Source organism: Calonectris borealis, chromosome 9 (assembly GCF_964195595.1).
Source record: "Calonectris borealis chromosome 9, bCalBor7.hap1.2, whole genome shotgun sequence".
Taxonomy (NCBI): domain Eukaryota; kingdom Metazoa; phylum Chordata; class Aves; order Procellariiformes; family Procellariidae; genus Calonectris; species Calonectris borealis.
Window position 1 is genome coordinate 6,693,390 of NC_134320.1, and position 27,436 is coordinate 6,720,825.

Genomic DNA, 27,436 nt, shown 5'->3' on the forward strand with positions numbered 1-27,436 from the left:
GATTTGAGACGTAGTACATAACACCATGTGTGTCAATGCTCCAAGTGTAGCAGTTTGAGTACAAACACATATTTACTTTTAAAAAAAAAAACAAAACCAAGCAAGTTTTTCTATGTAACAGTGTAAATTATGCTTATTTCAGATTCTTCTCTCCTGGACTGCTTTTACAGAAACTGCCAGTTGTGAAAAAGGGTTAACTTCATAACTTAACGGTCTGCTGCTACCAAGTGTGGCAAGTCAGAAAGTCCAACTCAAACCTGAAGCAGCCCCATGGACTTTGCATAAAATACAATGCCACTCTCCACAGCCCAACAACCCAGTATTTACTTTCAGATAAGTTAACTGGTGGCAACTTTTAGAGAATCAAGGGCAAAGCTTCCATGTGTATCTCTAGATCTATGAAAAAGCACTTAAGCTACTTGAACTCTGTGCCTCTGGTCACTGAAACACACCAGCTTTCTAGCTAAACAGCCAAAACACCACCATGCATTTCCACCCAACTTCTAAGTAATAACAGTATTTTTCCTCCACCCTCCTCATACATATAGCATTCTGACAGCTTGTATTTTTACTGGATTTTGTTTTTAAATTTCACATTTGCAAAATAGTGCATATTGCAGACATACACAAACTTTAAAAAAAGTGTGCAACATTTCACAAGCCTATTGACATTGACTCTACATTCAACTTCCAAGAAAGGAAAAGGAGTAGAAGAGCAGTGAAATCAGGGAGAAGAGGCAGGATACATTCTCTCCTTACTACATCACAAGAATCAAAGAAAGATCTTTTTTTTTTTTTTTTTTTTTTTTTTTTTAAGAAGGCTTTCCTACACTAGAATTTGGAGTTCTGCCAAAGGTCTACAGACAATTGGAGAACTAGCAAATTTATGACATCAGATATTCCAAGGAAGTGAAACCTGACTTAACAGAAGTGATTTTTATTCAAGAAAAACAGATATTTAAATAGACGTTAACAAAAATATTTTAAGACCATGTATGGAGAAAGTTCTTTTTAAAAAAATTTTAAAAAAACGTTTCATTACAGGCTGAAACCCCACCCAAACATGTTTCCAAGTCAATCCACAACAAAACATTCTTGATATTACCGATATCCCTGATATTATTTTTAAAAAGGCCAAAAAAACAGTTACCAAAGAATTTTTGTTCAATAATCCTTTTCTTTCTCTCACTCTTCTGAAAAACATTGCTTGCGGGCAAACTTCCGAAGCCTAGAAAACCAGTATCAGTCTGAATTGAAGCTTCTAGATCGAAGTTTCCAAGTGACCTGGCGATTGATTCCCTAGCCACCTTAACGCATTCCACTAGACTTCACAACCCTTTGACAAGTGTATGGATATTCAATATTTCTGTATATGCAATTTTCCTAAAAGCAAGTGTATAATAAAGTTTTATTTCACCTTTTAATTAGTCTTTGAAGACCTACAGTTGCGGGAATCTCTAGCTAATATTGCAAACCACAGGCCAATCAAATTTGTATGACAACCTTCATGTATTCACATAACTTTGAAGCCTAAACTACAGTCCTGAAAACATAAATAATGTGTTACTGGGGTTTCTAGTAACGCCCAGCTTCAAGAACTTCCTAAGCCTGAATAAAGTTCAATATCAACAGTATAACAGCAGCATTGACTTAGACAGTACATAACATTTACTTTGGCTACAGTTGTCAATTCCGAATGAACAAGACTCATCAACATATCTGGTGACAAGAAAAGTCTGTAAATGCAGAAAGTTCTGGCAAAAAAAACCCTAAGCTTTCTTGATTTTGGAAGGTATCCAGCATCGATTTGTAAGCACACATGCGTTGGAGCTAGACAAACCAGCGATTCTAGCGTGAAAGGTTTCCATTTCTCTTTCAGTTAACTGTTTGGGACTAATGAAGATGTATTCCCCCCTTACACAGAAACAGATCCTCATCTGTGGAAGGGTTTAGTTGTCTGTTAAGAAAGTATACGATGACAGTACCCTGCCAAAGCGATCATTCTGTGTACTACCCACTCTGGGCTGCACAGAGAATGACCATCTCACTGGAGCATCTGACTGGAAATACATTTCATAAACACTGCTTTTCCATACAAATTCCTGTGGTTCAGAAGGAAAACAGTGCTCAGAAACTGAGCTGAAAAACAGCCAGGAGTACCGAATAATTTAAACGTCACTTAAAAATCACAAAGCTATCACTGAGAGTTCTCAGCTGGGAAAAAAAAAAAAACGTAAAAAAAAAATCACCAAGCATAAAGCAAAGACCAAGCCTGTCCGGCGAAACCTCACAGAGGAGAAGGCGCTGAACACCTAGGGACCGCCAAGCCTCTTCCAAGCGCCGCTCCGAGCCCCCGCGGCTGCGGAAAGGCCGCACAGGCTCTGCCGGTCACCACCCCCCTGCCCAGCGACCCCGAGGCACAAGGGGGGCCGCCCGCGCCCGACGCGCGGGAGCCGAGAGGCCGCACCAGACCCCGAGCAAGCGCGGCGGCGCAGCACCGAGCCCCGGGCCGGGTGCACAACGACCCGCCGGCCCGAGGGCGCAGGATGCGCGCGAGCCACTTGTTGCGGCGGCCGTTACCACCGCGCGCTCTTGCGCAACGCCGGCTCGCGGCACGGCAGCGCACAAAGGCTCCCGCCCGCTCCGCCAAGGCGGCCAGTGACCGGCGCGAGGCGGCCGCCGCCCGCCCCGGGCCCCTCACCCCTCTCCGCTGGCAAACGGCCGCAGCCTACCGAAACCCTCCCCCGCGCCGGGGAGAGGGCAGAGCCTCCCGCTCGGTTGAGCAACTACCGTGTCGCAACGAGCGGCAGCCGAGAAGTGCCCTCTTCCTGCGGAGCTCGGCGCCGCGGGGCGGGGAGGCACCGAAACGAGCCGGCGGTGGCGGCCGAGGGGAAGCCCCGCCGCACGCCCCACCGCCACGCAGACCTGCCCGCGGGTGCCCCGCCGGTCCGTCCCGTCCCCCTCAGAGCGCGGCTCAGCCAGCTCGGGCCGCCCAAGACCCTCCGCCCGCCTGCCCGCGCACACCCACCTGCCCGGGCAGCGGCCGGCGCCGTCTCCTGCGCCGCCTCCCAGCCAGCGCGGCGGCGCTGGCGCTAGCGGGGAGCCTGCTCCCTCACGCCGCCACCGGCAACAGCCGCGCCGCGCGCTGCTGCCGCCGCCTCCGCGGGCACGGAGGGGGTGCCGGGCGTTACCTAGGCAATAGCTTCGCCCTCAGGCCCCGCCCCGCCCCCTAGGTGCGGGCCGCCAACCCGGGCGCAGCTTTCAGTATCAAACCGCAGGCGGCGGCCAATCGCGCAGCGCGTCCCCGCCCCTTCTGCGCGCTCCCGGGCCCACTTTCCCGTGAGGGCCGGAGTTGGCCGCGGGGCGGCGGCGAGAGACCCCCACGGCCCTGCCCCGGGCAGCGGCGGGGTGGGCGGCGCCGGGGACCAGCCGCGCCTCTGGCGGGCGCCGGCCAGTGCTGTGGGGCTGGCGGCCGGGGGGAGTCACCTGTCCGCCCGGCCCGGAGTGCGCCAGCCGGGCGTCCCGTCGCGGGCCGGGACTCCGCTGTGGGGGCCGGGCCGCGGAGCCCCTCGCGAAAACCCCGCTCACGAGCTACGGGCAGGGCTTGCCGGCTCCCGCCACCTCCCAGCCCCGCTTCTTTACGAGTAGTTTCATTTCCCCCCCGCTAGTTTGGCACTCCCTTGTTACGCTTCTCCTTCGTAGTCGCCCCATAAAGCTACTGCTGCGCGCGGCGCGCACACCTCTTCCTACGGCCAGGCTTAACAGTGGCAGCCGTGTTCGAGAAGACTGTAAGAGGCAGTCGTCTACCTTCATGCTGAAAAGGGCTCATCAAAGAGCAGCTTTCCCGAAGTGGCTTTTGGAAATCAGCAGGGAAGACCTCATTATAGCAGCTTATTGCCTTGCCAATGATTTCCATGATACATCCTCATCTTAAGAGTCTTGGTGCTGAGCTGTTAGGAATAATTGCACTGAAACTAGTAGGTATAAAAAATAGGTGGTTTTCTAAGGCTTAAAAGCAGCAATCAAAGAAAAGCAAGGTGGAATGTAACCAGTAATGAAACAACTTACTTTTGCATGCAGCTAGCCCAGTCCCCACCCGCTGAAATCAGCAGTAACATTCCTACTGCTTTTAATGAAAATAGGGTGAGGCATAGCGTATCCTTGTCCACATTCAAAAAGAGTATGATCATATTATGCGTATTTTAACATCCCCATGCTAATAATCATGCTGTATTACTGGTTTCGTCTATTTTCCTCTGTTCATATTTCCAGTTATTCCCGTTTTGAAAATAGATGGATGGATTTACTTCCGCATCAACTTCACATACCGATTCCCAAGGCACTAAAAATTCATTACATTTGGATTAGAAAGCATCTAGGGGATGTTTAGTTGTTTGTTCCAAACAAACAAACCAACCACAACATGGATTGACTGGAAATTTATGGGAAGGACAATGATCTCCCCACTTACTTCAGCAAATGGGATTTTTGCATGAACGGTGAGCGTGCAATGCAACATCTAGGCAAATCTCAATGGAAAGGCAAAAGTTAATGAGAAATCTTGCCTACCGCGTGTCAGTTGCCTTCACAGCCTGTCTGTTGTGTGTAGTTAATAGTTCCCCTTCCTGCTTTTAACCAGTTCTTTTAAGGCCACTCAGTACTACAGGCATTGTTTCTGAACATCATGCTGCTTCTTCATACTGCAGGAGTGTGGTAACTTCACTTTGCTTCTCTTCTTCCTGGAAAAAAAAAAAAGCCAATAGATTTCAAATGAAAGTAACGGGTTTATCAGGCAAGCGTACAGATCATACAAAGACCGTATCATCTCTTGGATCAGGTCCTATATAATGAAGTTTAGTGCAGCACATTGAGTCACTTGTCTCTTTTGTATAAAGTTTATATTGCTACTGAAATGTAATTCTGAAAAATAAGGTACTAATGAAATCCAGTAATGCAAAAAGTCCCAGATATGGAACTTTTCAAACCATTCTAATAGTTGTGGTTTTGACATTAAATACTCCAGATAGTCTTGGCCTAGATAGTCAAACCTTGGCTCGCTAGTTGGCCTCACAGATGACAAATGGTTTTGTGCCTGGAAAGGCTAGATAATGTTTTTTAGAAAAGAGCTATTTACTCTGGATCTTGCAACATTAGGTGGTTGTTCTACAGGATCCAGCGCAGTCTTTGTAAAGTGTAAGTCAACTATGATGTGAGTGATTTACTAGACTGAGCAGAGGGCTATAATCCAGAAACTTCAAAATCTGTTTACTGCACTGCCATCTTTTCAATTGAATAATGATGCCTTCAAGTGCCTGTCATGCATAAAGCACTTAAAAATTTTCTTGTACAACAATTTCTGCTATATTTATGAATAGACTTCAATAAAATCTGCCAACATAGTTTTTCTGTAGGGTTGTAATCCCTGATTTAAAATTTCCTTTCCATTTTGTGTTTTAATGCATCCAAATACAACATCAGCATTTAGCAGTGGGAGTGAAGAGATCTCAATCAGTCGTGATCAACATATTTTGGATTATAGTCAATCAACTTGCATGATATTCACGCTCCTGTCACACATGGAGTTGTTATGGACAGTGTGTGCAATATGGATAAGGAACTTGCCTTGAAACATCTTAAAGAAATGTTTTTATACATGGCAGTGAAAAAAACAGGCTTTAAATATAATTTTAATTTTCAATTTCCTTATCTTTAGATTCTCTTCCCACCTCCCTTCACAAAACAACAAATGTTCTATTATTCTCCCCCCTAGGCTATTGTTACATGTGTTCTCATTATAACAAAAAGGTTTTGTCTAAAAGGCTGTATCTGAGTCATGTCTTTGCATGTGAAACAGCTGTACACCTAGGGCACATTCTTGGTCACTTGAAAATGTGCCATTTTCAGCATTCTGGCTTTATGTTATTTTAGCCCTGTGTCACTGCAGTGATCAGAAGAAAGGAACTAAGGCACAAGTTGTCTGCGTATCTGCAGATATCGCAGAACTGTGGCAGCAGACCCGGACAGAGGGAAAAAGAAAATGCAAGTGGAAATGCCACATGAAGGATGTTTGGCCTAAAGTAGAAAAAGCTGGTCTGAAAAAATTCAAGTTAGTAAATCTAAAGGACAATGATCCAGAACACAGATGAATACTGGGCAGGAGATGTTTCGAAATCATTTAGTACAAAACTTAAACGCTCATAGCAACTTGCTAGTGTCTGATACTGTGATACAATGGCAACATCAACAAACCAAATCAGCTTTGAGTAGTTAATGCACAGGAATGTTTTGTGGCGAATACAAAATAACATGAGAATCTTTCATGAGTATTTCTTTTCTTAAAAAAAAAAAGAAGTTGTATTCAAAACTGTGTGAGCAATGGTAGAGAGAATAATGGTCACTCTACACCGCATGGTCATTCCTTTGCCAGCATGCTGCCTATTGTCATCCAAATAAAAGGCTTTAGAGCATCTTGTGTATGAAAAATAACACGAAAGTCTCCTAAGCAGTCACTAGAGGAAAGCCAGTTTGGATTATAACATTCAAAAAATAGCTTATCTGGAATTAACAAAACTTTCACCTCCCACTTTAAGTCCCTCTTTCATCTATGCTAGAAAAAAAATGTCCCCTGTTGCCTAAGGTAGTAGGTTGTTACCGTTTGGGGGACAGTGTCTCTCATTAGTCACTGAAATTTAAGAGGTGTTAATAAGCAAGCGAATAATGTTGGTGTGACTATTTCAAGCCATGTGTTTAGAAAAAATAAATCACAAGAATCAGGTTTAACTGTCAAAGTGTATATTTAATCTCCTAAAAAGGAAATACTAAGAGATTCCCAAGGAATTTTGTATGTTAAAAGTACATTTACTAAGTCTATACATGATTTCATGCACTAGGTTAAAGTACAACACATATACATGATATGATAGAGAAGACATGGTATGCAGATAGCATGATCCTGTAACAGTCTCAGCTGACAAATAAAAGCTGGCCTGCTGGACTGGACCTTCCCCATCTCTGCAGATGTTAGACCAATCTGTGAAATCAAAGCTGGCCATTGCCATTAGGGCCTCTCAGGGTGCACCAATAAAGTGCTAATGGCATGGTGAAAAACTCAGCGTAACACGCTAGCTCAATTTTGTAATCATAACATCCCCTCGAAGGTGTTCTGTACAGAGATGTTGGTCTCTTTTCCTCTGCTTGCACCAGTGTGCGTGCCTATAATAAGCTTCTCTTTGTTTCTCACACTGACTCCGGTGAAGGGGGAGGCAGCAGCAAATAATGGACTGAGTGACATTCAGTACCAGACTGCAAATGCAGATGTCAGACAAAACGGATGCTGAATTTGGCTAATGAAGCTACAGCCTGCAGCAAGAACAAGCAGCTTTTAACAGTGCTTTGCTAAACCAACTTATTTAATATGTGTAAAATTCAGTGGAAAAGTTCCCTGAGAACTTATAGCATATGTACAGGAGCCAGAGAGGCAAGCTGCTCTGTTACCTACAGCAGCACTTCAAATAGCCAGCAGCACTGAATCCCAAATATCCAGCATCCTGGCATGTCACTGTTCTGTTCCCCCTACTGAATTGGGTGTCTGAGGCCTCTTGTTTTAAAATTTTAAGCCTAACTTAAATGATGTAAAGCCACTTGAAATAGAGGGCCTCTTCCTTAACCTCCCTGACCTCCCCTGGCCGCTGTAACACACCAGAAGTACCAGCATGTCAGCTGATTTACCCGTCAGGGCAGACCGAGCCCTGCTGTGAATGAGTGGGCTCAGCTCCTTCCTCTTTTCCCCGCTCAGGCAAGCTGCGTGAGCTGGCGGGCAGCAGCAGGTCCAAGCTGGAGAGAGGCCTTAACCCACCAAAGCTCTCCTTCTGGAGCACCAGCTTTGCTTGTGATCCCACAGGGCATGACTGCTTCCCTCGGGCTCCCTAAATCTGGGCCGTGGACTGGGGGAATTGGAAAGGAGAGTCCCTCTGTACTGAGGCTGGAAGTGAGCCAGTAAGAGCTGGAAGCTGAACCCTCCTACCCTGTAAATCCACACCTAGAAGGCACATCGTCGTATTGCTTCCAAATCACAGAAACCCCATGATCAGGAGCTCTTAGGCAGATACTTTTAAATGGTGGCATTCTTGATCAATTTATGCCAATTCTGTTGTAATAAAGCAGCAATTTTTTTATATCATGTATCTGTAGAGAAACTGGTTGAAAGTACTGAGTTGTCACTGATTCTATACTATAGCAAATGTATATGGGTTTGCTTATTTTCTGCATCTGTTCATGGCAAACGGAGGTTTCTGGGTATGGTCACACTTTACAAGACAGCTTGTTCATGAGGTGCGTGGCCATCTGTATTACATCAGCGAGTGAAGCTCAAAAAAATTGCTCAGAGTTAGGAAGAGTAAGATCTTTACAAAGATCAACAGCATCCTGAAGCAGCCGTCTGACTTTGCTGCTACCTTCTTTCTTTATGTATAAATATCTCTACATAGTTTTTTATTTTTCCAGTTTCCTAACACAGATTTTGCAAAAATAGTTCCATTCATCAATACAAAATAACTTCTTTCATCAAAAGCGTCTTGAATAGCTAGTGCCTAATAGAACCAGGACTTCTGTCCACATGTAACCTCACACACCACACAGGCAAGTCTCCCACCAGCTATTATCTCCTCTGCCCACTTTATGGGTCTGACCTCATACCCAATATTAACATATTTTTGTAATAAAAAGCAGCACTGGATTGTTAGAATTGCCACTTTTTAGATGAGACACTGAGTTCCCTTGTGTTATTTCTGCTGACTTTTCTAATAAAATATAAAGATCCCATGACACATTTTGAGAAAAAGTAGGGCACAGCCAGCTTATTTATTCTTTTACTAAAAATAGGCTTCCATGTCCAGCAGGTTGTAATGTGTTAGATAGCACTTCAAGTGTAATAGCTGCTGTACCTGCCTCCATACAGCTATATTAGCAGTTCACCTTTGCAATATGCTAATTATGAAAATCAAACACCAGGCTTCACAATTACTTTAGTAGTTCCATTTTGCTAAAATGCTTACTAGGATTAGACTGTCCAACAATTGAAAAGGCAATAAAATAGCTTCTCATCCTTACAGGAGGAGTTTCTGACACCCTTCCAAGAACAGCACAGCATGTTTTACATCTCTTGGGTTAATGGTATATTACTATTCTAAGCCAGAGGCAAAGACTAGGAAGAGATTCATTACCAGAACTGGAACACAAATGGTTTAAAGAAACCCGTATCTCTCCCACCTTCTTTACATATTTATTTTCTAGCTGGCCTTTTTGTTAAGGCTATTCTGATAACAGAATGAATGTAACACTGTGAAAATGAATAATGATTACGAATGCTATTGAGTCTATAACACTTTTTAATGACTATGGATATGAAATATGCTATATTATTTCTGAATTTGGCCTTGCAGAAGACTTTTAACTGATGTTTTGTCAAGTTTGCTTAGAGAAGCTCATTGTCCAGTCACAATGGTGTAAGTCAGGGTTAGCAAGACTTCATTTTGTGTAGAACTGCCATAAGAGAAAACACAGAGTCTTTAGGCCCTAAATTACACCAAATGTAGTCACCCTTTGAGTCAAATACATTTACTGACCTGCAGTATACAGTGAACATCACTTCTGAATTTGGTCATGTGCCATTTGTGAACCAGTCTTACTCAAAAACAAATCGTTCTTTATCTCGCACAAGTTACATGTCATGTGCAAACCAAAGAAAGAGATAAAAGCAAACGTGTTATATTATTGCTTCCATAAAACACAGGTACTGCATTAACATTTCACTCGCCCATGGTAAAACATGATCACTTTAATCCCATTGATATTACACACTACTAGAAAGCTAGTACATCTGTACCTACATATCAGGGCAAACTGAAAAAGTTCAAGTTGAATTTTAAAAATCAATAAGCACAAGAAAAATAACAAATATTACATGCAACATCATTCCTGAAAGTATCAATTCTTACTCACAAATGGACCATTCTTTTGAATCTCTATTTAAAATCTCAGATTTGAACTTCTTCCCTTTGGTGCATGTGTTACAATTTTAATACTACTTAGGAGCTTCTATTTTTAAAAGGACTATCAAAAATAAAAAAGGCATTTATAGATTTCTTTTTAAGGATGTCTCAAGTGTCTAGAAGCCTCTCTAATACTAATTTATGAGCATCTAATCATATCAATGTTTCTTTTGCTATAAAACTGTTCTTCTACACTAAGATCAGTGCAGTCACTAACACACACTGAAATCAGTGAGAACCAAGAATATTCAGTGCTCTGCTGGAATAAAAAGAAACACTTTCATCTCACACTTTTATTAATTTAACTTCTCATGATCAGGAGCCATGAGTCCTACCCTCAGAAAAACCAGCACTCTGACACATTTCAGAACAGCGCCTACAAAGTGTTATTAATGGGCACTGCACAACCAGTGCAGGAGAGATTCTGGGAATACTCCTAAAACGCCAGTACACAGTTTGAAGCAATACTCCACACAACCATTTGTTGCTAGACAATCCAGGCATCCTGAATCGGGAAGACTCATTTTATTTCTAGGAATTACATTTTAGACAGTTTCTTCGAGCTACATATGCATCATCTTCTTTTTTAGCCCTCAATAGCTAACCTTACTAAATCTGGCTAGATGCCATCAAAAAAAACAAGATTGTTGCATCATAAGAGGAAAAGTGTATTATTATTACTTTCAGAACTAACAAATTAAGCCTGCCTTACTATTTCAAAAACTCCAGGCTTTGTGCTAAATCTCTTTTTACAACAATGTTTCCAGGTATTGATTAACCATATCAAAATATGTGTCTCTCTCACGCACTCTGTCTGGCAATCTATCACAAGTCTGAAAGCTTCATTATATGACTCATATGCCTTTAGATTCAACAACTATGCAAATGATGCCAAGTCTCTATTTATCATAGCTTTGTCAGCAAAACAAATCATTCAGCAGGTGAATCATTAAATTACTGTCTGTGTGGATACTAAGTAAACACAGAGGGAAGCAGAGAGATGCCAGCTTAACTTCACACTTCCCATCTATTTCTCCTTCCCATCTCCTTCGCTGTATCACTGTGACATTACTCGTGAGCAGATGAACTCTTGCCTTTTTCTCAACAGGCAGTCAATTTGGCTGCAGTTCAGAAGGTCCTTTAGACACATCAGGAAAACTGAAGCACATGCTTCAGTGGTTTGCTCAGGAGAGAGCACTTGCTGCGTACGCCTCCGAGAGGGAAAGTGGGCTTTCATTTCCAATACGAGAAGTGCATCCATTTAAATGGCTCCAGCATTTAGTGTGTAGCTCTCCTGCTTGGAGGGGGCTCACAGGGGGCTTTTCTTGCAATTCTGACATACAATGAAGACAGACTGACAGGGTATCACTGCTCAGAGAAGAGCTAGCCATCTGGACAAGGTTAGGACACCTTTGCAAGGGAACACATTCCAGCAGTTCATAAAAATGCCGCTGAAGAGCATTTTTTTTAATTCCTGGAATGTACCTCATTGCCAAAGAAGGTAGCTATGCTAAGGAAAATATTCCATGGGGAGCACACAAATTGTTCTGCAAAGCCATTCCTCCCTGCTCCACCCCAGCTGACATTACACAAATTGAATAATGCATGTCAAGGTATTAAGTAACATGTAAACATTTCCAGTAAATGTTTCTGCTGTGGGCCTTGGCTTAACTGGTATTGCTTCCCTCTGTGATACTGGAAAAACAACTTCCTCAGTTCTTCTGCATCTAAAGCTTAATATTAATGAAGCATTTCCTACCAACCACTGATTGGAATCTTCCTCCTCCCCTATCTCCCAATATAGATTTTAAAACCCTTGAAAACTTACCTAATAAGCCTTACTCAGAGATGTACTTCTCTGGAAATCTCTTATTGGCCTTATAGTCTATGCAATGGGGTAACCTGATGTCCCAAAAATGTTACATTTCTGGTAATACGTTTAAGGACAAACGAGAAATTCAATCAGAAACAAGTTGGGTTCTTCTCACACCACCAAGGATGTTTTATATGAACCCCTGGCTTCCCATCATGAATTGTCCAACAATATTCCTCCCCTCCCCCAATTTTGAGATTATGTGTTTTCACATATTTTTTCCCAAGGGTGTGAGAGCACAGTGTTGGGAAGCCACAGTCCTTTTCAATCTGGTAGAGGAAATCCCTTTGGAATTTAGTATCACTTTAGGCATGCACACTATTTACACAGCATATGCCAGTAATTCCTTTTCCTTTGCTGTCTATGACACTCCACAACAGGGGCAAATGCAGTTCTGGGCCAACTAACCCAAAAGGGACATGCTTAAAAGCTAAAACATCATTGGGATGAAGATGGGCTCTCGAATCACCTCAGTGAGATTAAGAACCATTAGTCTCAAAGGAGAACTGCCCAAGGAAATTTCTGGGATTTTCCACTGGAATTTGTACTTTCCTAAAGGGTTTTTTGTAGGAGAGACTGACCTAGGGTCAAGTATCTGAGGAACCCCCAGGAAACAACACCAAATTCCACTCTGAAAAGTGCTTGGGCAAAAACTTTGAACAGAGCTGTTAAGTAGGAAGTTAAAGTCATGCATTTTCTATAACTTTTTCCAAGTGTAAATTATTTCTTTTAATGTCTGTTAGCTGCACAGGGCTGAGAGCTGTGGGGTGAGTTGGATTGTTCTCCTTTGCATAAATGAATTGTTTTCCTGGCAATTAAGCTTGCAACCCAACTGAGGACATGACACCGGCAGCACTAAACGTTAGAGCCAAGGGTCTCACTGATCCTGAAAAAAATCTTTCTCAGTACACAAAGATGCTTGAAAAGGAAAATCTCAACCGATCTTCGAAGCTGAAGTATGGCAAACTAACACTGGGTTTTAATGTGGTTTTGATAGGGGTTCATATGCAATGCACATGGAGTCTTGTGGCGTAACAAGACACAAGAACATCCAAAGAACAGGAGATTAATAACCTGTTTTGATGTTTACTGATATTTGGCTCCAATACAACTTTTTGGAAGACTGTCGTAAAGTGAAATTAGTTTCTTGGGCTTCATTATTGAGTTGCAACAAGACTGCTCCCAGAGACAAATTGCAACTAGTAAGAAACGTGCTCCTGCAATATGGAAAGCAGACATACCAGAGCACAACCTCCTCCAAGCCCCCTCTTTCCCTCTGCTTACAGCAGCAGCCTTTTTTCCCTGATCTCCCACATCCGTATGAGAAGTAATAGGTTAGCAGTACTGAATATCACAGCTCCCAACCCCAAGGCCACCAGCTCTTACTAGGCTTCCCACCTCTGTGTGATAACTGCAGCACCGGTATCAGTGACTGTTCAAAGAAAATAAAGCATAGGGAAAGGGAAGTTATGGCCACCACGGCAAAATCAGATCACAATAACACGAAAACTATTGTACGCACCTCAGTAACTGATGTGGGCCTATTTTTATGTCTGGGCTGATCAGGACAGGCACAAAGCAAAAACCATGCCAGAACGAGCCTGTCCTGCTCAGAAAATTGTTTCCAACAATGCAGCAATAGTTAATGATTGCATTACAGCTATCACAGGAATGCTAGTGCGCAATAAGGAGTGTTTTGGAGAAAGGTTTTTGAATGCTACTTCCCTGCTGCTCTTAGTTCCCCTGCAGAAGAGGAACTATTGGAAAGACCAAACCATCCGCAAACACCTTTGGAGAAAGCTTTGGGTAGCCACTGCTGCTTTCCTAAGAAAGAGTAACTCACTGCATTCTTAATTCTTCTTTATACTGTGAAATAACCTTTTTTGGTGAAAGACTAATAAAACTGCTAATTTCCAGACTTCTAAGAATGTTACTGCCAGGGCTAAGTGGGCTCTCAGAAAGACCAGTGGCTTCCAGACTTTTCAAGAAATTCTATTCAACTGAAAAGCTGTTTATTTTTCAGTAGGGGCACTGAGGGCACCAAAGCTCACGTATAAACTCCCTGTACAGGGAGGAATGTGATGACAGCTAAAGAAATGCATTTGCACTCTCCTTTTTCCCCTCCACCCACCCACCACCATCTGCAAAAAAGCAGCGTGTCCCCCAGCTCTTGCCCGGAGACGTCTCTACAGGGCCCGGGGAGGAGGCAGGTGTCTGCCGCAGCCTCCGCACCAGCAGCGCATGGGATAAAGCCAGACGCAGTACTGCAGTCCGAGAGAAGAGGGGCTTTCCTGAGGGGGCTTATTGGTTTGCACATTGCACACACGAATAGATGGATATAATCCACACCTCCCTGCAACTTCACAGCAATTTGGCCTTCTACCTTTTAATACACGCAAGAAATGACAGACATCAGCCTGACATCCACCATAATCTTGTTGTTATAAAGCAGTGTCTGGCAGGACTACAGCAGCCCCCGCGCAGCAGTGCAGCCTCCTAGCCCTCTTTGCACGAGTCATGTATACCACATCCTGCCAGAGAGCTGGGAGCAGACTCATTATCCAGCAGATAACGATGACTATGGAAGGCCAAGACTGGATGGTAATGAGAGCCCATATACATTTGGCATATGGAAATGTTTACATACCTGTCTACCCATAGATCTATATCCTTACTACTGTACGCTAACTCACAGAGCTTCGAGCACAGGACTTTGGCAAGCCTGTTTCAGCTGCAGTGATCCATATCTTAAACACAGAGAGCTGCTAAAGCAAAGCAGTGATGTAATGCCATTAAACGAGAGCACAGTGCCTTTAACTATGCCATGCAAATCCAACAGCATTTCTAATGCCACCATACAACTTGTACAAACACAGAATCATTTAAACTGAAACTTCAAACACATCCTTACCTTGTCAATAAACTATATTTAAAATTTCTTTTACCAAGTACAACTTCCAGTTAGGGTCAATCAATTATAGTGTGGATTAGAGGGGTGTTTCACAACAGCAAAAAGTATCAAGTATCAGCTCTCGTGCACCTTAAAAATGCCATCTTTGTTCTCAAGCACCATTAACAACAAATGGATCCAATACTTAGAATGGCCACAATACAGAAAAAGAAATCTTCTCCACACTGTAATGAAAAAAGAGTCTCTATTTGTGAAATACTGCCTGTAAACTTAAAAATGATCCTATGCCAATTTCTTTATATTACATATCCAAAATAACCTCTTAAAACACTATAATTTAACATTAGTGGTTTCCTTTAATAATTTGACTTAAAAATGTATACTTAACCTTTAAATCTTGACTCTAATGCTAAATATTCCTTTGGGAAAAAATCTTGAGTAAAGTATTAGAGAGATGTGTACCTCATCTCTTCTAATCTTATCTCATCTCAAACTACCATTTTTCACAGATATATGTTAAAAAGAAATATACATGGATATGGAAAAATGAGGTCCTGTTACAGGATGCCGGGTTTTCTATCAAAGAATATGCCATTACACTTTGTGGCTTAATCATTTTACGCAAACCTAAGAATTGATCATAGTCACCTGAATTATCATTTACCATAAACATACCTTGAAAAAACTGAGCATGATTTTCTTTTGTTGTTTTCTCTCCTTCCCCCATGATAACAGCTGAGGGAATAGACATGCAGTTCTATAGTGGCTTGGCCATATGAACTCTATTAAAAAACTGATTATTTCAAGTTGTTAAAGATCAGGTGATAACCTCCCTCAAAAGATGAAATAATATGAACAGACCCTAATTAGTATCTGATAAAGAAGTGGGGCTGTTGCACTGTGTAAACCCTGAATTAGAATAATAATGTAGGGAAACTCAACAAAAGATGCTTTGTGTTTCTCATTACAGCCGGTAATAACCCCTCTGGGGGCCTGCCCCTTCCAGCACTGGAAGCATGCTGAATACTGTAATAGCATAATACTGGTTTTCCACGCCCTGCTAAGTTATACCTGAAAGGCGCTTTTGCAGTGTAGCTTAAAAGGACAAACCGGTGTCCCATGCTATGCATCTTGCCTGAAACAAAGCATTTTGAAATAAATCCTTCTGGGCAAACTCTGAAGAAATCACACCCCCAGTACGATAACTCTTAACATAACATTCAAGCCCACATATTCAGAGAGCACGTGCAAGTTTTACCGCATACTGGGTGCACCTGTGGCATTGCCTGCAGAAACCTCAGCTATCATAACATTGCTCCTCCCAGTCTTTACACTAAAAATGAGTTCTCTCTTCTACCTGCATTTCGTACTGACAGGAATATGCTGTTGCAGCTGATACACATGACCAATTCACTCAGTAGCAAACAACTAATCTGCATATTAGCAAAGTGCTTTGTGCTTAGCAAATGATGGCACACAAACGCATTAGGATTAGATTTAAGGCTACTAAAGTCAGAAGGCTACAAATGAATGCCTGTATAGCAAGTTTATTGCCAGTTCTGCATTACTGTAGTTGCTTCATTCAAGTTCTTTGACAGATACTGAGTATCTTAATTAGCAAACTGCCTTTTTAATGCACAGAAAAATGACAATTTGTTTCGCACTCTGGGTCTGTGGTGATCGATTCCACATACCCACACACATAACTTTACACACGCGAGCAATCCTGCTGAGTTCAACCGTCTTTCCGAACCAGCCTGTGCTCAGTGCATGTCAGGTTCTGTACATTTTGCCCTTTTCCAATTCATCCCATCTGTTTATAGCCCTTCCATCTAGTTGACTGTGATTTTCCAAGGTTTCAAATTCACCTTTTTCCTTTCAGTTTTTCCTATCTGATGTACACTGTAATGATACTAAGGGGAAATTTATTAAAGAACTAACTTAACTCAATTTCTTTCCACAGTGTTTCTCCAAACTGGCTGGCTGAGTGTGACCTTTTCAAAGGTATTTGGCAGAGGCCTGTCATTTGTCAAGTTATTTTTCCAATTTTTGTCAGTGTGAGTTCTAAAATTGGTATCAAATGATTTTTGTTACATCAGATCAAAAAAATGCTCTCTAGCTGAGCTGACATCTTTGAGTCTAACTCCTTAAAACTGCATAAGACAAATGGAGTACATGGTGGAAAAAACACACAAAAGTCTGGTTTGTGGTCAAAATTCCACCTAGATATAGAGCAGGAGGAGAAAAAATTACATCTCTTGAACAGTATTTCCCAAGTGTTTGTTAAGAATTATTTTCTTTCTTAATCTCAAATCAACAGTAGTCTCAAATCAACAATGCTAGATCTGGGCTTGATGAAATCTGTTGAAAATATAACGGGACAACATCCCATTCTGCTGCCCTGCCATCTCCAATAAGTTATGTGTCCACGGTACATGCAGACCAAGTTGCTTGTTTCTTACAGCTTCTATTAATCACTGATTGGTGTGTTGGTTCCGGATGCTAGGGTGGAATCAGGAGACCGGTTCAAATATCTTCTTACAGTTGCTGCTAAATTGTAACTATTTTAAGAGATTGAGTATGACAGGTCAGAGACAGGAACAGAGTTTTATTCATGGAAAATCTTACTAGCCTTCAAAGCAAGTCATATGAGAGATATATGAATACATATACTTTTATAGCTTGTGCCTAAATTAGAAACAAGATTAAAAATCTCAGTGTCCTTCATGTCTCCACATTCTCCTATTCATTTTGGATGATACACTGTCCCCTTTATTTTTTTCCTCCTCTTACTCCTTCTTGTCCCTTGTCTCTCCACTCTCCCCATCCTACTGCATCGTGACTTCACATTCACTTGTAACCACATGTTGGATTCAGAAATGCGATGCACCAAGTTCTAGCATTTTGGAAATTTGGCAATTCCCAGCTATGAAAAGACCTTCCCATCTTGCCTCCCGTAAACAAGCCATTAATAAAAAGCACAGGAGGAAAAAAGAAAAACAAACAAAACCTAAGACTGCTTAAAATTATGGTGTTATCTGTCCTGAGTGTTCCCAGTTTAAAGCAAAGTGATCAAACTACACCGGCAGAAGCCAGTAACAGATGTGGCTTAAACTGCCTAGGATTATTTTTAATATTTTAGTTCTAGGAAGTACACAGAAACCATAACTACACAACTGTGCCAGAAATCCCGAGGGATGAGGCTGCCTTCTCAGGGTGCATCTGAACTCATCAGCCTTGCTGCAGGTTCTGGCTCAGTTATTTTTTCTTAACCAACCTGCCTATGCCTCCCCATAACTGCCTTAAAATAACTGTAGTAACAGAATATGCAATAGTGGGACTTATACTTGCTTGTATTGTAGAGGTGAAGAAAATAGGAACATTCCACATGTGCCATGTGCTTCTATTATTACAGTGTGGTTTCACAAATCTGTAGAGCTTCAGAGAGAGAAAGTACTTTTGGTCTGCAGCCTGAGCACTGGCTGCCTGCAGCGCCTCTGCCACCGACCGCTGCCTGAGAAGCCGAGCGTCTCCGCGAAGCTCAGGCTAGCAAAGACAGACAACTGAGCTTCGGGCAGAACCATGTGCAGAGAGTCTTCTTTCTGGTTCACTTATCACCATGACATGTTTCAGAAAACAAGCCCACCATATGTCCCCACTGCTTTGCTTCGCAGGTGTCTCATCTGTCTGCTAGGTCCTGTTTTGGATCAGAAGGCTTTAGAATCATAGAATCATTAAGGTTGGAAAAGACCTCTAAGATCATTGAGTCCAACCATCAACCCAACACCACCATGCCCACTAAACCAGGTCTCTAAGTGCCTCATCTACACATCTTTTAAATACTTCCAGGGATGGTGACTCAACCACGTCCCTGCGCAGCCTGTTCCAAGGCCTGACCACCTGACCACTCTTTCAGTAAAGAAATTTCTCCTCATGTCCTAATGTTCTTTAGCGCTGCCTTCTTTATACATTAAGTCCTCACCCCGCTATGAAAGCTGGACAGTCTTACAGGAACACAGTCACCACCAGCTCCTTCAGCTTCCTCAGACATTGGTACAGCAAGGCTAACCGTACTGCGGTTCTGACAGTGCATCTCTAGGGGACAAGGACAAGTGGTGCATGTGCACCCAAATGTCAATATTTGAACCAAATGGTACCATGCATTCAATGATATCCCAACAAAATGAGTACAAAGCCAGAATCTAGCTCTCCTAAGCAAGCTATGTTCAAATATACTTCATAACAAGGTAAGAAATACGCCAATTTAATGCGGGAGACATGAATGAGGAAAAATTGTCAGAGGCAAAATTCACTAGGAAAAAGGCCATTTCCTCACCCTTTGACTTTTGGAACTAGACCAGGACAAGCTAACTGGGTGAGGCAGAAGTGCTAGCCATTCAACCAGCTGAATGGGGAGGGGGGAAAGGAAAAAAAAAAAGGAAAAAAAAAAGAAAGAAAACGAGTGAAACCTGTTTCCACATGTATACTTAGGGCCATCCAAACCAGGCAGCTATGTTAGAAACCACTTTTGCGCACTTGCTGAAGTAAAGTTTTGAAGTCAGCCAGGGCAGTCGTTTTCTGAGGTGTAATTAAATATACAATTAAATAAAGCAACTTTTGACTTGGAAATAAAAGCTAATGAAAACGAGAGGCAAACCTCTAGCTGGATGAAAAACTCTGGCTACAAGGACAACCACCTCTAAAAGAGGTAAAGGAAGCCACAGCAGCTACTCGGATTTACATCCATGTAACAGAACAGAATTGAAGCCAGACAGTTAGGTACATCTGTGAACACTACACCTGAAGTTACAGGTTTTGACTTATTAAAACACCCTCTCCCAAGTGGTGGCCCAAAACCTGATGGCTGGGCTGCTGGTAGGTATGAACAAGTTTACAGCCTCAGAAGATTGCAATCTCCCTTGCCATACAGGAAAGGAAAATCGTTTCTTTTAGAGGAACTCAGAGTTACTCAACTCTAATTAATCTTCTAAAACAGGAAATCCCTGCCAACACAGGTGGAACCATAATACGCTGGCTGTGCAGCTGGGCAACATGAAAAATGGGATTTCCGTGTTCCCATCTCGCTCACCAAAAACAGAGCGCAAATACTGTAAGTAAAACACGCAGCTGAAAAATCTGAAAAAAAAAGTAAGTAAAAAAATTGAAAGGAGGACTATAAAAGTCACTTAGGTCATTCATAAGAAAGTTCCCTACAGTCTTAACTAAGGTTTGAGCCCTTCTGAGGAAGCTACCATCACTTTGAGAGCTTACAGGGCGAAGGACATTCATCTGAATCTGTATTTCAGGAAACAAAGTTGAGAGGACACTTTGCTGACCTCTGACGTCACCTGTACTCCTGAAGGAGCCCTGTAATGTGCACTGACAACACCAGCATCTCTCGGCCATCTCTTTGTTCTCTATAATTGGTATTTTTAAATACAGTTTACACTGTTATTCGCTGGACCACATCACAAAAGATGAATGGCAGGATAGAAATTTCTTCGCCATTGAGCTTGAGTTAAAAGTCAAGCCAAGAAATAGACATTCCTTTTTAACATTTACTTGTCTGCAGCATTTTAATTGTGGAGGCATGTAGAAAAGAGGGATATAAGCAATTATTTACATTGCTACACATTTCTGCCTATCTAATTGGAAGCAAAAAGACTTAGGGACATGTGGAGATGACTCCTGCCATCACTGCTTGTAGGGTATGCCCTGCACTTTCTGCTCTGAGCACTAAGGCTGTGTTTAAGTTCAACTTAGGATAAACAGTATTTTTCATGACAGCTTATTTCAAGCTCCACAAAGCCATCTGTATCAAAGGAACAATGCAGGGCAGATTTTAGTGGAACTAAAAAAAAAATTGTGTCTACAATGAAAACAACGAACACAAATAGCCGCACCAAAGCTTTGTTTAGACTAGGGAAAGTTCAGTAAGTCACTGGTAAAAGAGCTGTAAGGGTGGGATACTGAAAGGTACATTTCCATCAGAAGAGCAGTGCTCTCATCATAAAACAGCCTGAGTACTTCTAACCATATGAAGTGACCCTCACTCATCTGATGCCCCAAAACAAGAGAGTAACTAAACCAAGAACAGATTAATTTCCTTTAACTACAGATATACCGTCACCACACCCGCTCACGGAAGGAAAAGAAAGATATTTACTATTAATAAAAATAACACTGTGGGGGGCACAACTTTTTTTTTTCTTTCCTACAGATACACACAAGTCTATTTAGACTGTTAGAAGGCTAACTTTTCTCACACATAGATTTCAGTTGATATAATAGATAGGTATTCACATTATTATGTTACTTTCTTATGAATTTATGTTTTATTGCTCCATTTTCAAAAGCCATTGAACCCACGGGACACTTTAGTAGTCAATATAGTATGGTACTGCACAGCACATGCACGCTTGGAAATGACCTGAATACATTTAATGGAGGCAGTAAAATGAGTAAGATTACATAGCTGGTCTTTCATTTCAACCTGGATACTAGTTCCAGCAAGAAACTAATATATATTCAGCAAAACAAATGTCCATCAAAGCCACAAAAGCAATTTAATGCTTACACGCATGCTGACAATACTATGTCAGAGCTGTGAGTAACCCGACAAAGGAGGCTGTAGGTAGATCAGAAGTGCAAGCTGGTCCAAAATGTACATATGTTGGTCTTCACCAACATTAAGTCCATTCTCAGTGTGGCCTCTGTGATTCAGGCTGCTACACTCAATATTCAAAGTAAATATATAGGAACAATTGAAAACAATTTTCCTGCTGGTCATATTGGTGAGGGAAGGTGTTTAATTGAAGGAGAAGACAAAAATTATGCTGTGATTTAACAGACATGTTCTTCCTCTTAAGATGGATTGGTAAGACACAGAATTTAATGTAAGGTAACTTTGCAATGTTGAGATAATGTCATGATGTTTTGCTTTCTACAAGATGAAATGAAAGCCCTGGTTTTGGTCGCTACATTAAGTAAGGGGGGAAATTCATTTTAAATAAAAAGCTATCCTAAATTCCTGGCAAATTACAAGGTTTAGGTCAGCTCTAAAAGGAATTTGTGTCAGCTGGAAGAGGACATCTATGTGAAAAATTAATAATAATGAAAACCACCTCTTTAAAAAGTAGAAGTAATGCTTGTTGAATTTATCATCACCTGCAAGACTGGTTATGTTAATAATCCTTCACATTATGCCAAGTAGACTGAAAATGATTAATAGTTCACGAACAACCTTCCCACAGAAGCTTCAGTGCCAATGCTGTTTTGGCTGATTACAATTAATAAAAAATATAGTCCCAAATATTCAGGCCTTGAACACAAATTCCTTATATCTGAGAAACTCCCATGAAAAATAACAATAAACCTATCTCCCACAACATTATCCTGTCAAAGGTAATTGTCACTGTGGAATTCTGGTCTCACTGTTCACAACTCTTCATTAAAGCCCTTTCAGCTCATGAAATGGAGAAGCTGATTCGATGTATACACACAGGGGTTCCACCACCGAGCTCTGCTGAGCCACCACAAATGCTCAGGAGTCAGAGGGTGAGAACCAGGGTACTGTGATGCCTTCAAAAAAAATCAGAGCTTAGCTGATTGTGATCTTTAGAGGGTGCTCATTAAATCCTGAAGGCTATCCATCTCACCGTGCAAGCTCTTTCCTCCTCTTGTCTGAAGTAGCTGTGAAACAATGGTCAATTGGTAACATGTCTCAAGTCAGCAATAAGGAATGTTTGCAAGGACACAGGACTGTGAGAGAGGATGAAGAGGAAGAGAAGGAAATGGAGAATAAAGGAAAAGATGGAAGTGAGGAAGGTCAGAAGGTTGTTTATACATTTACAATATCTCTAAAATAAAGTCACACCCCACAGAGATGCAGGTGGCAAACTGATCTCATTAGAAAAACCATAATGGTTCAGAGACAAGGTCCATTTTTGCCAAGGATCCTGTTTCCAGCACTGCTCATACCCAGATGTTGCAGAGGAAGGTTCCCAGCCACACTGTTTGACAGACTTAAATGTGATTCCTGCAGAACAGGCCAGAAAAGTTTTGCTAAAATTCACCACCAAGTTAGAGAAATACTATGCAAGGCAGAAAATAAAATCTGCTATTCAGAACATGGCATCCACAGTCATAAAGTTTAGAACCTGCTCATGACATTTTTCCCTGAAAACGGCACTTGGTACAGCACACAGCATCCCAGCAGAACTCCCAGGTCCTAAAAACTTTCATATATGCCTCAAAAGCGTGGAAAATAAGCCTGGCTACTCACTGCTCTGTTAGCCTAGGAACTAGGCAACTAGTGTACAAACAGTACAAAATCCACCAAGGCATGAAAGGGACTAGTACTACCACATACACCACGCAGGCTTTTGGAGCGAAGAGTAAAGATTTATACAGGCCACCTACTCTTAGGGAAGAAAGTGCCACACCGGGATGACGTGGCAGTCAGCGTTTCACTCATGAATGCTGTCGAGGCGAGAAACGGACAAGATCGACTGCATTCATTTCTCATCCCTCCATTAATATCGGATCTTAATAACTGCTGCCCGGGGCTGCTCAAAAAACTCCCTTGATGATGTTTTTCTACTGAAAATTGTGGCTTTCTCCAGGGAAAAAAAAAGCTTTCCACTAAAAGCACTCACTCTGTCTAGTATTTTATTTCTAAAAACACAAGATCTACTATCTTTTGTTTTTCAACAAAAACTTGGTTTTGAAGCGGTGCCTCACTGAAGCTGTGGTTCAGTCGCCCTGGACGCACCCACCAGAGCACACCTCCCACGAGGCAGCGTGAGATCACCCAAAGGGAGATGATGACACAGCTGAGGAGATACAGCCCAGGCAGGGAAGCCAGTCTGCAGTTGAGTCAAAGCTGTCAATCAAAAGTATTCAAAACTTTAAAAAAAAATACTGCAAATGTTGGCAAAAATAATATGCTTCACTTTAAAATTTTCCGCAAAATAATATATTTGGTGATCAGGTCTGTTCCTCACCATTTCTGGGGACCCTTGAAGCTGCCACAGCTAAAGATGGAGCCAATTACACCTGGACACAGGAGGCCCAAACAATAGGAGCCATAGCCCAGCACTGCCAGACTCTTCCCATGCTTGGGAATTGCAAGAAGTTAGCTGTTCCTCCTCCAATTCTTCCTCTCCTCAAGCACCTCAGCTCCAGTACCTGCCCACTCTTATTGCCAAAACGGACTAAGTTCACCAGGGCATGTTGTGCATCGCCCTGACAACATCAAAGATTAACTCACTGATCTTTGTGTTTAATGTGCAAAAACTGTTACTGGAACATTGCACTCAAACGTTTAATACAGATTCTGATCTGAGGACAATGGATAGCCCCTAGTGCCTCAGTAGTTGTCAGCGCTGTCAGCGCTCTCACAGGATGTAATGTCTGCAAGAAGTAAACCCAAGTGCATGTATGCATATGCAATCAAGGCTCCACTCTTATCAGACCCCTCCCAGTCTCGTCATGCTTTAACAGGTCATTGACTCAAGTAACCTCCCACATGTTAAAATTGCCAGTAAAATACAATAGCCTGAAACTGAAAATACCTCTGGTCTACCAAGAATCCAATCTGAGGGACAAACTTGCTGATAATTCTGAGACCAGTTCACAGGATGAGACACTGATTGTCTCGGTACTCCAAGTGAGCAGCTTAATTGGAACAGAAAAACAGGGTGATTAATCACAGCTAAGGAAAACACCTTGCTACAGAAGACAGGCAACATCAGCTTTACATCATTAAAAAAATTTGAGGTTACCGTTCAGGACAGCACACGTGGAAAACATTTAAGGGAAAAAAGATGAAATGTTGTTTAATTGGTGAATTCTTCCCATTAACACCCTAAACGGTTTGACACATGCTGGCAGGCAGGAGGTGTTAGCCTCAGACACGCTGCCAGCCACACTTCCCCACTCCCGGCAGCTGCCAGACCTTCCTGGGGTTTGAAAGTTTCCCTACTGGAGGCCCTGTTCCCATTGCTTTCTGGTAAATTAGCCTCTGTAGTCACATCTCCTTGGCGGTTTTGATTATTTTCTCTTTTTTTTTTTTCCCCTTTTTTTCCTGGTTTCTTTTTGATGCAGGAGCCTTTGATCTTTTTCGATCTCAACCCCTCTTCTCATCCCCTCCCCCCCGAAAATGGGAAGAGACCCCACAAGCACCTCCAGGGAGGGGGGATTCACCTCCTGGGCATGCACCACCGCGAAGGGCTGGGAAACCGCTCAACCAGCATCCACTGAAGTGGGACAGAGGAGCTTCTCACAAAATGAAAAGCCCCAGGCGCCAGCGAAAGGGAGGGGACCACACCAGAGTCCACACAGCCAGGAGCCAGGAAGGAGCCGGCTGTCAGTAAGTTAGAGCAGGGAGGAGCCCAGCTCTCTCACCGCAGAAGCCGATGCCCGGCCGGGCGTTGCCACGGCGGAGGACCAGGCTGTCCCGCTCCCTCAGCCCGAGCTCTTCCTCAGGGTCTCAGCGCAGGGCAGCGCCGTCCCAGCCATCCTCTGCCGAGCAGCGCTCAGAGCAACCCCCCTCCCACCCTGCCAGCGGGCAGAACCCAGCCGGGAAGGAAAGCCGCCCGCCGCGCCCCGGCACTGGCTGCCCGGCTGGCTCCCGGACGGGCGAGCGGCCGCCCCGGGGCTCTCAGTCTTGGGAAGGGGTCGGGGGGAAGGTAAAAAGTGAAATAGAGAAGAAGCAAGACTCGCTGTCCTACCCGGCTGTGCTGGCGGGGACCCCGTCTCCCGCAGGCTCGCACCGACAGCGCGTCCCCGGCACAGGCTGCCCGGCAGCCCGCCCCACCCCGGGGCCGACCGGCCTCCTCCGCCTCTTCCTCCTCCTCTTCCTCGGCCCGGCCCCGGAGCAGAGGCACATTAGACCTAAAGGTTATCTGACACTGGGTATCCCGGGCTGCAGCGGGGCTCCCGGCACCCTGCTCCCCCCAAGGGCATCGGGCCAGTGCCTTTTTTTTTCCCAGGCATTGCCCCTTTTCTGAAGCACCGCTGCCTGTCTGGAGCACCTCAGGCCGAGAGGGAGCCCAGCGGAGGCTCTGCCTGCATGCCACAGCCTCACACAGCCCTGCAGGGCCCCAGAAGGGCAAGTTACCTTCACCCTGGGTGGGAGAGCCAGCCAGCCCCCAGTGTACAAGCATGATTTTTTCAGTCATGACTTTGCACTTGGTAGTGAAATATCGAGTCATGCTAAATCCTACCCAGCTATTCCTTGTTCTCTCCCCCTTTGTCTCCTTCCCTCAGGAAAGGTAAATATTGCAATAAAATCTGCTGGTTCATTGAGCACCAGTCTCCAATTCCCCCAGAGGAACTGGCTGGAAAGGACCAGGTAATACGTGACACAGATGGGGGATGCAGGGCCCAGCTCTGCAACGGCCAACCGAGGGCACTGCACCCATGCCATCTCACACGTCCTCCTCCTCCCAGCCAGGTCTTATGGCGGTGCATCTAGCCGCCCATCCGCGGTGCCTGCCTTCCCCACAAACGTCATGCATGCCACAGGCCTCTGCCCACCACAAAATTCACGCAGGAGCCCCTTGTCAGCCCCTCAGGCTGACACACACCATCCCGCAGGCACCACCCCGCAAGACCAGGGGACGCTCTGGCCAGCACAGTGCTGCTGCACATTTTTCAGGCACCAGCAGAAACCAGCTAGCCACAGCCGATACGGACATCAGGCTAACCTCCAGCCATTATCAAAACACGTTCACTCAAAGCACTCTCCTCTGCACTTCAGTAGCATCTTGTGCCAAACTTCACCAGCAACACAGCCACCAGGTTTTGGGCCACCACTTGGGAGACGGTGTTTTAATAAGTCAAAACCTGTAACTTCAGGTGTAGTGTTCACAGATGTGCAAATCCAGTCATCACATTTGGCAACATGGTAGGTGGTAGAGCACAAAACTCTGCCACTGCAGGCTGTATTTGGTGGGAAGACCAGGCGGTGTCTGCTAGGAGACATGAGGCAACTGTTAGAGTAGAGAGGAGGACAGTAAGCAGCCCCCACAGAAGGGGTGGCCTCAATCATGGGGACTAAAAGGCAAACGTGGCTTCTAAGAAAAGCCTGAATCTAAAAAATGCCCTTGCAGGAGGATTGGGACGTCCCACAGGGCAAGTTGAACCTCGTATTCCTGTTTTATTGGCTGTCATAAGCAGCGAGAATGGTGTTCGTCAGCGGAAGAACTTGGGTTAATAGTCTCTTGTAAATTTTAGTACTTGGAGGAAGGTTTAATGAGAGTTTTCAGACATACAAAGTTGAAAAATATGCTAAAAATGCAGCAACATTATATTTTTGAAGCTTGACATTCTTTTAATGCTTGGTATGGGCAATAGCTTGCAATAAACAATAGCAATTCCAAACCCTCTCCTACAGCTGTGCTGGTCACAAATAGGGATCTGAGCGGGGCAGGAAAGCCAGTGTCACAGAACAAAGGAACCCAAAGCTGCCTCCACCTGGAGCTTCCTTTTCCAGGCTCCTCTGGAGCCTATGCTCACGGGTTTGCTTTGCAGATCCGCAGCGCAAGAGCTCTTTCCTCCCCCTGCCCCCTGGAATGAGCAAAGCCCTTCCTCCCCACC

General features: G+C 43.6%; 1 protein-coding gene across 1 annotated transcript in view; it reads right to left on the reverse strand.

Annotated features, from left to right (window-relative positions):
* PIK3CB (phosphatidylinositol-4,5-bisphosphate 3-kinase catalytic subunit beta) overlaps positions 1–25,623 on the reverse strand; it is a 104,369-nt gene extending 78,746 nt beyond the window's left edge. Inside the window, exons 1-2 of the mRNA XM_075157689.1 lie at positions 25,567–25,623; positions 4,570–4,739 (exon numbers count right to left, since the gene is read on the reverse strand). The gene's annotated coding sequence lies outside the window, so the exon portion shown is untranslated. The remainder of the gene's footprint in view (positions 1–4,569; positions 4,740–25,566) is intronic.
* Between the last annotated feature and the right edge of the window lie 1,813 nt (positions 25,624–27,436).